At 56.9% G+C, this 13,399-nt stretch overlaps 1 protein-coding gene across 3 annotated transcripts in view; it reads right to left on the reverse strand.

Moving 5' to 3' along the window:
- LOC147095455 (nicotinate-nucleotide pyrophosphorylase [carboxylating]-like) overlaps positions 1–13,399 on the reverse strand; it is a 36,139-nt gene that overhangs the window by 18,346 nt on the left and 4,394 nt on the right. The window contains exon 1 of one of the 3 annotated variants that reach the window (XM_085974603.1): positions 3,413–3,511. The exons of 1 other annotated variant lie outside the window; for it this stretch is intronic. The gene's annotated coding sequence lies outside the window, so the exon portion shown is untranslated. Of the gene's footprint in view, positions 2–3,412; positions 3,512–13,399 lie in introns of those variants that run through there. One more of the 3 variants, XM_085974599.1, reaches the window with a different exon arrangement.

A 13,399-nucleotide genomic window follows, 5' to 3' on the forward strand; every position in this document is an offset into this window, starting at 1 on the left:
GCTCCTTCAGTACTGCCCCTCCGACAGTGCAGCGCTCCCTCATTACTGCCCCTCCGACGGTGCAGCGCTCTCTCAGTACTGCCCCTCCGGCAGCGCTCGCTCAGTACTGCCATTCCAACAGTGCCGCGCTCCCACAGTACTGCCCCTCCGACACTGCGCCGCTCCCTCGGTACTGCCCCTCCGACAGTGCAGAACTCCCTCAGTACTGCCCCCAGACAGTTCAGTGCTCCCTCAGTACTGACCCTCCAACAGTGCGGCGCTCTCTCAGTACTGCCCCTGCAACAGTGCGCCGCTCCCTCAGTACTGCCCCTGCAACAGTGCGGCGCTCCCTCAGTACTGCTCCTCCGACAGTGCGGCGCTCCCTCAGTACTGCCCCTGCAACAGTGCGCCGCTCCGTATTGCTCATCCGACAGTGCAGCGCTCCCTCAGTACTGCCCCTCCGACGTTGCAACCCTCCCTCAGTACTGCCCTTCCGACAGTGCGGTGCTCCCTCAGTACTGCCCATCCGACAGTGCAGTGCTCCCTCAGTAGTGCCCCTCCAAAAGTTTGGCACTCCCTCAGTACTGCCCCTCCAACAGTGCAGCGCTCCCTCAGTACTGCCCCTCCAACAGTGCAGCGCTCCCTCAGTACTGACCCTCCGACAGTGCAGCACTCCCTCAGTACTGCCCCTCCGACAGGTCGGCGCACCCTCAGTGCTGCCCCTCCGACAGTGCAGCGCTCCCTCAGTACTGCCCCTCTGACAGTGCGGCGCTCCCTCAGTACTACCCTTCCGACAGTGCAGCGCTCCCTCAGTACTGCCCCTCTGACAGGTCGGCGCTCCCTCAGTGCTGCCCCTCCGACAGTGCGGCGCTCCCTCAGTACTGCCCCTCTGACAGTGCGGCGCTCCCTCAGTACTGCCCCTACGACAGTGCGGCGCTCCCTCAGTACTGCCCCTCTGACAGTGCGGCGCTCCCTCAGTACTGCCCCTACGACAGTGCGGCGCTCCCTCAGTACTACCCCTCCGACAGGTCAGCGCTCCCTCAGTACTGCCCCTCCGACAGTGCGGCGTTCCCTCAGTACTGCCCCTCTGACAGGGCGGCACTCCCTCAGTACTGCCCCTCTGACAGTGTGGCGCTCCCTCAGTACTGCCCCTGCAACAGTGCGCCGCTCCCTCAGTACTGCCCCTGCAACAGTGTGGCGCTCCCTCAGTGCTGCTCCTCCGACAGTGCGGCGCTCCCTCAGTACTGACCTTCCGACAGTGCAGCACTCCCTCAGTACTGACCCTCCAACAGTGCGGCGCTCCTTCAGTACTGCCCCTCCGACAGTGCAGTGCTCCCTCATTACTGCCCCTCCGACGGTGCAGCGCTCTCTCAGTACTGCCCCTCCGGCAGTGCTCGCTCAGTACTGCCCTTCCAACAGTGCAGCGCTCCCACAGTACTGCCCCTCCGACACTGCGCCGCTCCCTCGGTACTGCCCCTCCGACAGTGCAGAACTCCCTCAGTACTGCCCCCAGACAGTTCAGTGCTCCCTCAGTATTGACCCTCCAACAGTGCGGCGCTCCCTCAGTACTGCCCCTCCAACAGTGCGGCGCTCCCTCAGTACTGCCCTTCCGACAGTGCGGTGCTCCCTCAGTACTACCCTTCCGACAGTGCAGTGCTCCCTCAGTAGTGCCCCTCCAAAAGTTTGGCACTCCCTCAGTACTGCCCCTCCAACAGTGCAGCGCTCCCTCAGTACTGCCCCTCCGACAGTGCAGCGCTCCCTCAGTACTGACCCTCCGACAGTGCAGCACTCCCTCAGTACTGCCCCTCTGACAATGCAGAACTCCCTCAGTACTGCCCTCCAACAGTGCAGCGTTCCCTCAGTACTGCCCCTCTGACAGTGCGGCGCTCCCTCAGTACTGTCCCTCCGACAGTGTGGCGCTCCCTCAGTACTGCCCCTCCGACAGTGCGGCGCTCCCTCAGTACTGCCCCTCCGACAGGTCGGCGCACCCTCAGTGCTGCCCCTCCGACAGTGCAGCGCTCCCTCAGTACTGCCCCTCTGACAGTGCGGCGCTCCCTCAGTACTACCCCTCCGACAGTGCAGCGCTCCCTCAGTACTGCCCCTCCGACAGGTCGGCGCTCCCTCAGTGCTGCCCCTCCGACAGTGCGGCGCTCCCTCAGTACTGCCCCTCTGACAGTGCGGCGCTCCCTCAGTACTGCCCCTCCGACAGTGCGGCGCTCCCTCAGTACTACCCCTCCGACAGGTCAGCGCTCCCTCAGTACTGCCCCTCCAACGGTGCAGCGCTCCCTCAGTACTGCCCTTCCGACAGTGCGGCGCTCCCACAGTGCTGCCGCTCCGACACTGCGGCGCTCCCTTGGTACTGCCCCTCCGACAGTGCAGAACTCCCTCAGTACTGCCCCCAGACAGTGCAGCGCTCCCTCAGTACTGACCCTCCAACAGTGCGGCGCTCCCTCAGTACTGTGCAGCGTTGCCTCAGTACTGCCCCTCTGACAGGGCGGCACTCCCTCAGTACTGCCCCTCTGACAGTGTGGCGCTCCCTCAGTACTGCCCCTGCAACAGTGCGGCGCTCCGTCAGTGCTGCTCCTCCGACAGTGCGGCGCTCCCTCAGTACTGACCTTCCGACGGTGCAGCACTCCCTCAGTACTGACCCTCCAACAGTGCGGTGCTCCTTCAGTACTGCCCCTCCGACAGTGCAGTGCTCCCTCATTACTGCCCCTCCGACGGTGCAGCGCTCTCTCAGTACTGTCCCTCCGGCAGTGCTCGCTCAGTACTGCCCTTCCAACAGTGCAGCGCCCCCACAGTACTGCCCCTCCGACACTGCGCCGCTCCCTCGGTACTGCCCCTCCGACAGTGCAGAACACCCTCAGTACTGCCCCCAGACAGTTCAGTGCTCCCTCAGTATTGACCCTCCAACAGTGCGGCGCTCCCTCAGTACTGCCCCTCCAACAGTGCGGCGCTCCCTCAGTACTGCTCCTCCGACAGTGAGGCGCTCCCTCAGTACTGCCCTTCCGACAGTGCGGCGCTCCCACAGTACTGCCCCTCCGACAGTGCGGTGCTCCCTCGGTACTGCCCCTCCGACAGTGCGGTGCTCCCTCAGTACTGACCCTCCGACAGTGCAGCACCTCCTCAGTACTGCCCCTCCGACACTGCGGCGCTCCCTCGGTACTGCCCCTCCGACAGTGCAGAACTCCCTCAGTACTGCCCCCAGACAGTGCAGCGCTCCCTCAGTACTGACCCTCCAACAATGCGGCGCTCCCTCAGTACTGCCCCTCCAACAGTGCAGCGCTCCCTCAGTACTGCCCCTCTGACAGGGCGGCACTCCCTCAGTACTGCCCCTCTGACAGTGCGGCGCTCCCTCAGTACTGCCCCTGCAACAGTGCGGCGCTCCCTCAGTGCTGCTCCTCCGACAGTGCGGCGCTCCCTCAGTACTGACCTTCCGACAGTGCAGCAGTCCCTCAGTACTGACCCTCTGTGGTAAACCACTGTTTGTATTCCTGTTTGTCCTGTTTGTATTCCACTGTGTACATGCCTGGACATGCCTCGGCTGACTCCTCCCACAGGTGCTAGTATAAAGGTGACTGCTCCCCAGCCCTTGTATCCTGGACCGGTCGACCACTCGAGGCAGACCTCCATTCTGTTGTTAATAAAAGCCTTTAGTTACTCTTCTAACTCTCAGTCTTTTATGAGTAATTGATAGCGCATCTCCCTCCAACACTGCGGCGCTGCTTCAGTACTGCCCCTCCGACAGTGCAGCGCTCCCTCATTACTGCCCCTCCGACGGTGCAGCGCTCTCTCAGTACTGCCCCTCCGGCAGCGCTCGCTCAGTACTGCCATTCCAACAGTGCCGCGCTCCCACAGTACTGCCCCTCCGACACTGCGCCGCTCCCTCGGTACTGCCCCTCCGACAGTGCAGAACTCCCTCAGTACTGCCCCCAGACAGTTCAGTGCTCCCTCAGTACTGACCCTCCAACAGTGCGGCGCTCTCTCAGTACTGCCCCTGCAACAGTGCGCCGCTCCCTCAGTACTGCCCCTGCAACAGTGCGGCGCTCCCTCAGTACTGCTCCTCCGACAGTGCGGCGCTCCCTCAGTACTGCCCCTGCAACAGTGCGCCGCTCCGTATTGCTCATCCGACAGTGCAGCGCTCCCTCAGTACTGCCCCTCCGACGTCGCAACCCTCCCTCAGTACTGCCCTTCCGACAGTGCGGTGCTCCCTCAGTACTGCCCATCCGACAGTGCAGTGCTCCCTCAGTCGTGCCCCTCCAAAAGTTTGGCACTCCCTCAGTACTGCCCCTCCAACAGTGCAGCGCTCCCTCAGTACTGCCCCTCCGACAGTGCAGCGCTCCCTCAGTACTGCCCCTCTGACAGTGCGGCGCTCCCTCAGTACTGTCCTTCCGACAGTGTGGCGCTCCCTCAGTACTGCCCCTCCGACAGTGTGCCGCTCCCTCAGTACTGTCCCTCCGACAGTGTGCCGCTCCCTCAGTACTGCCCCTCCGACAGTGCAGCGTTCCCTCAGTACTGCCCCTCTGACAGTGCGCCGCTCCCTCAGTACTGCCCCTCCGACAGTGCGGCGCTCCCTCAGTACTGCCCCTCCGACAGTGCGCCGCTCCCTCAGTACCCCCCCCTCCAACAGTGCAGCGCTCCCTCAGTACTGCCCCCTGACAGTGCAGCGCTCCCTCAGTACTGCCCCTCCAACAGTGCAGCGCTCCCTCAGTACTGCCCCTGCGACAGTGCAGCGCTCCCTCAGTACTGCCCCTCTGACAGCGCGGCGCTCCCTCAGTACCCCCCCTCCAACAGTGCGGCGCTCCCTCAGTACTGCCCCTCTGACAGCGCGGCGCTCCCTCAGTACTGCCCCTCCGACACTGCAGCGCTCCCTCAGTACTGCCCCTCCGACAGTGCAGCGCTCCCTCAGTACTGCCCCTCCGACAGTGCAGCGCTCCCTCAGTGCTGCCCCTCCGACAGTGCAGCGCTCCCTCAGTACTGCCCCTCCAACAGTGCAGCGCTCCCTCAGTACTGCCCCTGCGACAGTGCAGCGCTCCCTCAGTACTGCCCCTCTGACAGCGCGGCGCTCCCTCAGTACCCCCCCTCCAACAGTGCGGCGCTCCCTCAGTACTGCCCCTCTGACAGCGCGGCGCTCCCTCAGTACTGCCCCTCCGACACTGCAGCGCTCCCTCAGTACTGCCCCTCCGACAGTGCAGCGCTCCCTCAGTACTGCCCCTCCGACAGTGCAGCGCTCCCTCAGTGCTGCCCCTCCGACAGTGCAGCGCTCCCTCAGTACTGCCCCTCTGACAGTGCAGCGCTCCCTCAGTACTGCCCCTCCGACAGTGCAGCGCTCCCTCAGTACTGCCCCTCCGACACTGCAGCGCTCCCTCAGTACTGCCCCTCCGACAGTGCAGCGCTCCCTCAGTACTGCCCCTCCGACAGTGCAGCGCTCCCTCAGTACTGCCCCTCTGACAGCGCGGTGCTCCCTCAGTACCCCCCCTCCAACAGTGCGGCGCTCCCTCAGTACTGCCCCTCTGACAGCGCAGCGCTCCCTCAGTACTGCCCCTCCGACACTGCAGCGCTCCCTCAGTATGGCTCTCATCTTCGTTCTCTTAAGTCCAAGGGACGCAGACTTGAACGGATATGGCGGTCAACTGGCTTAGCCATTCACCGCCAGATCTGGCTGGACCATATAAAGCATTATCAGGTCTGCTCTCGTCTGCCAAAATTGCTCACTATTCCAGAATAATTCTGGACTGCAAAGATAATCCCCGGCTGCCATTCTCTATTGCTAACACTCTTAAACCCTCTCCCTTGTCTCCTCCACACTCACCTCCGATAACAAGTGTGAGAAGCTCATGGACTTCTTTGTCTCTAAGATTGAGACCATCCGTTCAACTGCCTCTGCCACTTCCCTTCCTTCCCCAGCCCACCACGCCAAATTTCCTCTAAGATTCCCCCCACCCTAGCCCTGAACTCACATCTTTCTCCAGTTTCTCTCCGATCTCTCCTCATGACCTCTCCGCGCTCATCTTGTCCATGAGACCCACCTCCTGCTCCCTCGACCCTATTCCCACCTAACTGCTGACCACCCAACTTCCTTTTCTGGCTCCAATGTTAGCTGATATTGTTAACGGTTCTCTCTCCTCAGGTACTGTCCCCCTCTCCCTCAAATCTGCCGTCACCACCCCTCTCCTCAAAAAAAACAACCCTTGATCCCTCCGTCCTTGCAAACTACTGCCCCATCTCCAACCTCCCTGATGGGCCTTCAATAACCACAAAACTAGAAGTTATAGACTTAAACAAGTTGGCTTTTAATCACTAAGATCAGAGCTAACATCTCAACACGCCGACTGGTTCACAGGAATGAGTCATACAGATCCTGGGATCTTTATGTAAGAGAAGTCAGGGGCGGAGCCAAGAGCCAAGACCTGGAACCTCCCAGGTTAGTTGGGAAAGAGGAAGTGAAACTATACACAGTGGGGGAGGGTAATATACATGAGTGCAAAACGAATACAGGATCAAGACAAACAGATTTCATTACATTCACCCCTTCTATAGATTTAGTCCATCGGGGTGATGTTTCTTAAAAGTTGGTATAAGTGAGTCTGTCAGGAGGTTTTGCAGTTCTCAGTGATCGGCACAAAGCCGGTTGGGGTGCCTCTAGGGGAGTGGATTCTGGTTCCTCCGCTGTCCGGGCCTCCGCAGTGTCTTCCAGGTTATCTGCAGTGTCCTCCAGGTTAAAGTTGGGTATTGATACCTCTGGGCGTCCTGTCTCTTTGTAGTGTAGGTCTTCATCGGGTAGTCTCCCATCGTTCTCTCCGCTCCCCGAGGGAGCGAGGTCTTTTATGGAAACAGTGTCCTCTCGCCCGTCAGAGTATTCGATATAGGCGTACTGAGGGTTTGCATGGAGGAGCTGTACCTTTTGCACAAGGGGGTCCGTTTTATGGCCTCTCACGTGCTTCCGCAATAGTACTGTCCCCGGAGACGTCAGCCACGCGGGTAGAGATATGCCCGAGGTGGATTTCCGGGGGAAAACGAACATCTTTTCGTGAGGGGTAGCGTTAGTGGCAGTACATAACAGAGACCTTATGGAGTGGAGCACGTCTGGGAGGACTTCCTGCCAGCGGGAGGTTGGAAGGCCTTTTGACTTTAAGGCTAACGTGACAGCCTTCCAAACAGTAGCATTCTCCCTTTCCACTTGCCCATTACCCCGGGGGTTGTAGCTAGTGGTTCTGCTAGTGGCTATCCCCTTCGAGAGCAAGAACTGGCGCAGCTCGTCACTCATGAATGACGTCCCCCTATCGCTGTGTATGTAGTTCGGCATGCCAAACATGCAGAATAGATTACAGAGACACTTGATGACCGTGGCACTGGTCATGTCTGGGCAGGGAATGGCGAAGGGGAAGCGGGAATATTCATCGATGATATTGAGGAAGTATACGTTACGGTCGGCAGGGGGAAGGGGTCCCTTGAAGTCCAGACTTAGGCGCTCGAATGGCCGTGTGGCTTTGATAAGGTGTGCACGGTCAGGCCTGTAGAAACGAGGCTTGCATTCCGCACAGATGCGGCAGGCTCTGGTCATTGCCCTGACCTCCTCGATGGAGTGGGGCAGATTGCAGGACTTTATAAAATGGTATAGTCGGGTGACCCCTGGGTGACAGAGGTCGTTGTGGAGACCCTGTAATTTGTCCGTATGAATGCTGGCACACATTCCCCGCGATAGGGCGTCTGGGGGTTCATTAAGGGCTCCCGGCCTGTACATAATATCATAGTCGAACGTGGATAGTTCGATCTTCCACCTGAGTATTTTGTCATTCTTGATTTTCCCCCTTTGTTTGTTATTAAACATGAAAGCCACCGACCGCTGGTCGGTGAGCAGGGTGAAACGTTTGCCGGCTAGGTAGTGTCTCCAGTGCCGCACTGCCTCCACTATAGCCTGTGCCTCCTTCTCGACAGAAGAGTGCCTGATTTCAGGTCCCTGAAGGGTTCGGGAGAAGAAGGCCACAGGTCTCCCAGCCTGATTGAGGGTCGCAGCTAAGGCAAAGTCTGACGCATTGCTTTCGACTTGAAAGGGAATGCATTCATCCACTGCACACACTGCAGCCCTTTCAATGTCCTGTTTAATACTGGTGAAAGCCTCCCGAGCTTAAGCTGATAGTGGGAAGGACGTCGATTTAATGAGGGGTCGGGCCTTATCAGAGTAATTGGGCACCCATTGGGCATAATACGAAAAAAATCCCAGGCACCTTTTTAAAGCTTTGGGATTGTGTGGCAGGGGCAGTTCCTTTAGGGGGCGTAATCGGTCAGGGTCCGGTCCAATTACCCCATCTTCCACCACACAGCCGAGGATACAGAGACGGGTTGTGTTGAAGACACATTTGTCTTCGTTGTAGGTTAGATTCAGCTTTAGGGCAGTTTTTAAAAATCTCGCAAGATTTAGATCGTGGTCTTGCTGGTTGTGCCCGCAGATAGTGACATTGTCCAGATAGGGGTAGGTAGCTTGTAGTTTATTCTCGTCAACCATGCGGTCCATCTCACGTTGGAAGACCGAGACCCCATTTGTTACCCCGAAGGGCACTCTGAGAAAATTGTAGAGGCGCCCGTTCGCCTCGAAGGCGGTGTATGGGCGGTCCTCCGTTCTAATGGGGAGCTGGTGATACGCGGATTTGAGGGCGATAGTCGAGAAGACTCGGTATTGCGCAATCTGGTTGACCATTTCTGATATGCGGGGTAAAGGGTAGGCGTCCAGCTGGGTATAAATATTAACAGTCTGGCTGTAGTCAATTACCATCCTTTTCTTTTCGCTATTTTTAACTATGACTACTTGGGCACGCCACGGGCTGGTACTGCATTCAATAATGCCTTCCCGCAGGAGTCTGTCCACTTCCGCCTTGATAAAGTGTCTGTCTTCCAGACTGTACCGTCTACTTTTGGTCGCTATGGGCCTACAGTTCGGAGCGAGATTAGCGAATAAAGAAGGCGGGCTGATTTTTAAAGTTGATAGGCCACAGACTGTGAGTGGCGGCTGGGACCCGCCATATGCTAGCGTGACACTTTCGTGCTGGCACTGGAAGTCCAGGCCCAAGATTACATTAACACAGAGTTCTGGCATCACGAGGAGTTTAAAATCCTTGTAGTCCGTGCCTTTTACAGTCAGTGTTACCACACAGTAGCCCATAATGTCCGAAGTGTGGAGCTTAGCAACCATAGCAATTCTGCTCCGTGTAGGGGTTACCGTTAATGAGTGCCGCCGTACCAGGCTAGGGTGGATAAAACTCTCGGTACTCCCACAGTCAATTAAACATTTCGTTAAATTCCCGTTTACCTGTATGTCCATCATGGATTTTGTCAACGGGTGTGGCCTGGATTGATCCACCGTGATCGAAGCCACTGTTGGGCCCTGGGCGGCCGTTGAGTCGGGAAAAGATGGCGGATCCCAAGATGGCGGCCCGCACAGCACGCACGAGGCGGTGACGGAGTTGGAAATCGGATTCCCCCTGCAGACTTTGCTAAAATGCCCCTTTTTCTTACATTTGAAGCATGTAGCGTCCTTCGCTGGGCATCGTTGTCTGGGGTGCTTGGCCTGGCCGCAGAAGTAGCATTTCGGGCCTCGAGACATTGCCGCTGTAGTAGGACTCCTGGGTGAACTTCTGTGTGGGGACTCCGGCGGCGTAGAGCTGGTCTGAGACCTGGATGGGGAAGATGGCTGATTCCAAGATGGCGGCCCCCTCGGCGCGCACGAGGCGGTGAGGGCCGCATGGCCGGAAGAATAAGAGTCAGAGTTTTTCTGGGCCACGTCCAGCGATCGCGCAGTGGCCACTGCCTTTTTTAAGTCCAGGACCTCCTTCTCCAGCAGTCTCTGCCGGATATAATTCGATTTGAGGCCCGTGATGATGGAATCGCGGACCAATTCGTCAGAGTACGCGTTGGCCGTCACGGCCTTGCAGTTACAGTCCCGGACCAGGTCCTTTAGGCCCTGTAAGAAATCGTCCATTGATTCCTCTGGTCGCTGCCTGCGTGTAGCCAGCAGATGTCTGGCGTGCACTTCGTTTACCGGTCTCTGGTATTGGGCCTTCAGGATAGTGATGGCCTCCGTGTATGAGGTGGCGTCCCGGATGAACGAATAAATCCGATGACTTACGCGAGTAGTCAGTAGACTCAGTTTATCTACCTCGCTAGCGGATGAGGCCCCCGCGAAGAGTTCGAAGCATTTGAGCCAGTGTCCAAATTGATTTGATGCTTCAGCAGAATGTAGATCCAAGTCCAGACGCTCTGGTTTTAGGAGTCGATCCATCCTAGTATTCTTTAGTGATTAAAATTGATGGGCCTTCAATAACCACAAAACTAGAAGTTACAGACTTAAACAAGTTGGCTTTTAATCACTAAGATCAGAGCTAACATCTCAACACGCCAACTGGTTCACAGGAATGAGTCATACAGATCCTGGGATCTTTACGTAAGAGAAGTCAGGGGCAGAGCCAAGAGCCAAGACCTGGAACCTCCCAGGTAAGTCGGGAAAGAGGAAGTGAAACTATACACAGTGGGGGAGGGTAATATACATGAGTGCAAAACGAATACAGGATCAAGACAAACAGATTTCATTACACTCCCATTCCTCTCCAACGTCCTTGAACGTGTTGTCACCTCCCAAATCCCTCCAATCAGGTTTCCGTTCCTTGCCACAGTATCGAAACGGCTCTCATCAAAGTCACAAATGATATCCTTTGTGACTGTGACAAAGGTAAACTATCCCTCCTCGTCCTTCTTGACTTGTCTGTAGCCTTTGACATGGTTGACCACTCCATCCTTCTCCAACGCTTCTCCACTGTCGTCCAGCTGGGTGGGACTGCACTCGCCTGGTTCCATTCTTAACTATCTAATTGTAACCAGAGAATCTCCTGCAATAGTTTCTCTTCCCGCTCCCGCATCGTTACCTCTGGTGTCCCCCCAAGGATCTATCCTTGGCCCCCTCCTATTTCTCATCTACATGTTGCCCCTTGGCGACATTATCAGAAGACACAGCGTCAGTTTCCACGTGTACACTGACAACACCCAGCTCTACCTCACCACCTCTTCTCTCGACCCCTCCACAGTCTCTACATTGTCAGACTGCTTGTCCGACATCCAGTCCTGGATGAGCAAAAATGTTCTCCAATTAAATATTGGGAAGACCGAAGCCATTGTTTTCGGTCCCCGCCACAGACTCCGTTCCCTAGCCACCGACTCCATCCCCCTCCCTAACATCTGTCTGAGGCTGAACCACACTCTTCGCAACCTTGGTGTCATATTTGACCCTGAAATGAGCTTCCGACCACATATCCGCAGCATCACAAAGACCGCCTTCTTCCACCTCCGTAACATCGCCCGTCTCCGCCCTTGCCTCAGCTCATCTGCTGCTGAAACCCTCATCCATGCCCTTGTTACCTCTAGACTTGACTATTCCAACGCGCTCCTGGTTGGCCTCCCATAAGCCACCCTACGTAAACTTGAGGTCATCCAAAACTCGGCTGCCCGTGTCCTAACTCGCACCAAGTCCCGTTCGCCCATCACCCCCTGTGCTCGCTGACCTACATTGGCTCCCGGTTAAGCAACGCCTCGATTTCAAAATTCTCATCCTTGTTTTCAAATCCCTCCATGGCCCTCGTCTCTCCCTATCTCTGTAATCTCCTCCAGTCCCACAACCCCCCCCCGAGATATCGGTGATCCTCAAATTCTGTCCTCTTGAGCATCCCTGATTATAATCGCTCAACCATTGGTGGCTGTGCCTTCTGTTGCCTGGGCCCTAAGCTCTGGAATTCCCTGCCCAAACCTCTCCGCCTCTTTCCTCCTTTAAGATGCTCCTTAAAACCTACCTCTTTGACCAAGCTTTTGGTCACCTACCCTAATTTATCCTCATGTGGCTTGGTGTCAAATTTTTTGTCTTAAAATACTCCTGTGCAGCGCCTTGGGACATTTTACTATGGTAAAGGCGCTATATAAATACAAGTTGCTGTAAATACAAGTTGTTGTTGTACCGTCTCTCTGACAGTGCAACGATCCTTCAGTACTGGCAACCGGAGAGTGTCGGCCTGGATTATGGGGCTTGAGTCTCTGGAGTGTGTGGGGCTCGAACCCATGACCTTCAACTGTAGCTCAGTGGGCAGCACTCTCGCCTCTGAGTCAGAACGTTGTAGGTTCAAGCCCCACTCCAGCGACTTGAGCACAAAAATTTAGGCTGACACTCCAGTGCAGTGCTGAGGGAGAGCTGCACTGTCTGAGATGCCATCTTTCGGGATGAGACATTAAACCGAGGCCCCGTCTGCCCCCTCAGGTGGATGTAAACGATCCCACGGCACTATTTCGAAGTCATAAAAGACTGAGAGTTAAGAGAGTAACTAAAGGCTTTTATTAACAAAAGAATGAAGGTCTGCCTCGAGTGGTCGACCGGTCCAGAAATACAAAGTGCTGGGGAGCAGTCACCTTTATACTAGGACTTGTGGGAGGAGTCAGCCGAGGCATGTCCAGGCATGTACACAGTGGAATACAAACAGTGGTTTACCACATTCACCCCTTGTTTAAAATTGAGTCCGGCGGGGTGAAGTGTATTAAAAGTTAGTGTATTGGAGTCTCTCCGGAGGTCTTGTCTGCCGCTGTGATCGGCGTGGCGACGGCAGGGGTAGTGGAGCTTCCGGCGTCGAGTCCTGCGTAGGCTGTGGCACAGGCGTGTCGTCCTCGTAGATGTCGAGCGGGTCGCGGGGCCCAGGCCTGCCGTCTGCTGGGGCTGGATATCGGATCGTGGGGGGGGGGGGGTGGTAGTGAGTAGTGGGTTACTGCGGCCCCCGAGGGTGCAAGGTCTCTTATGGAGACTGTGTCCTCCCGCCCGTCCGGGTATGCAATGTAAGCATACTGGGGGTTGGCGTGGAGGAGGTCGACCCTCTCGACCAGGGGGTCCATTTTATGGGTCCTCACGTGTCTTCTCAGTAGGACCGGCCCTGGGGACGTCAGCCATGGCGGTAGCGATGTCCCCGATGTGGACTTCCTTGGGAAAACAAACATTTTCTCATGAGGGGTGGCGTTCGTGGCAGTGCAGAGCAGTGACCGAATAGAGTGGAGCGCATCGGGGAGCACATCCTGCCAGCGGGAGGTTGGAAGGCCCCTAGACTTTAAGGCTAGCAGGGCGGCCTTCCAAACTGTCGCATTTTCTCTTTCCACCTGTCCGTTCCCCCGGGGGTTGTAACTGGTGGTCCTGCTTGTGGCAATACCCCTAGTTAGCAGGTACTGATGGAGTTCGTCGCTCATAAATGATGAGCCCCGGTCGCTATGGATATAGCTGGGGAAACCGAACAGGGTGAAGAGGTCGTTCAGACATTTAATGACCGTGGCACTGGTCATGTCCGGGCAGGGGATGGCGAACGGGAAACGGGAGTACTCATCAATAATATTGAGGAAGTACACATTG

Source organism: Somniosus microcephalus, unplaced genomic scaffold, assembly GCF_052327205.1.
Source record: "Somniosus microcephalus isolate GS21.2 unplaced genomic scaffold, FLI_Smic_1.0 unresolved_chr1, whole genome shotgun sequence".
Taxonomy (NCBI): domain Eukaryota; kingdom Metazoa; phylum Chordata; class Chondrichthyes; order Squaliformes; family Somniosidae; genus Somniosus; species Somniosus microcephalus.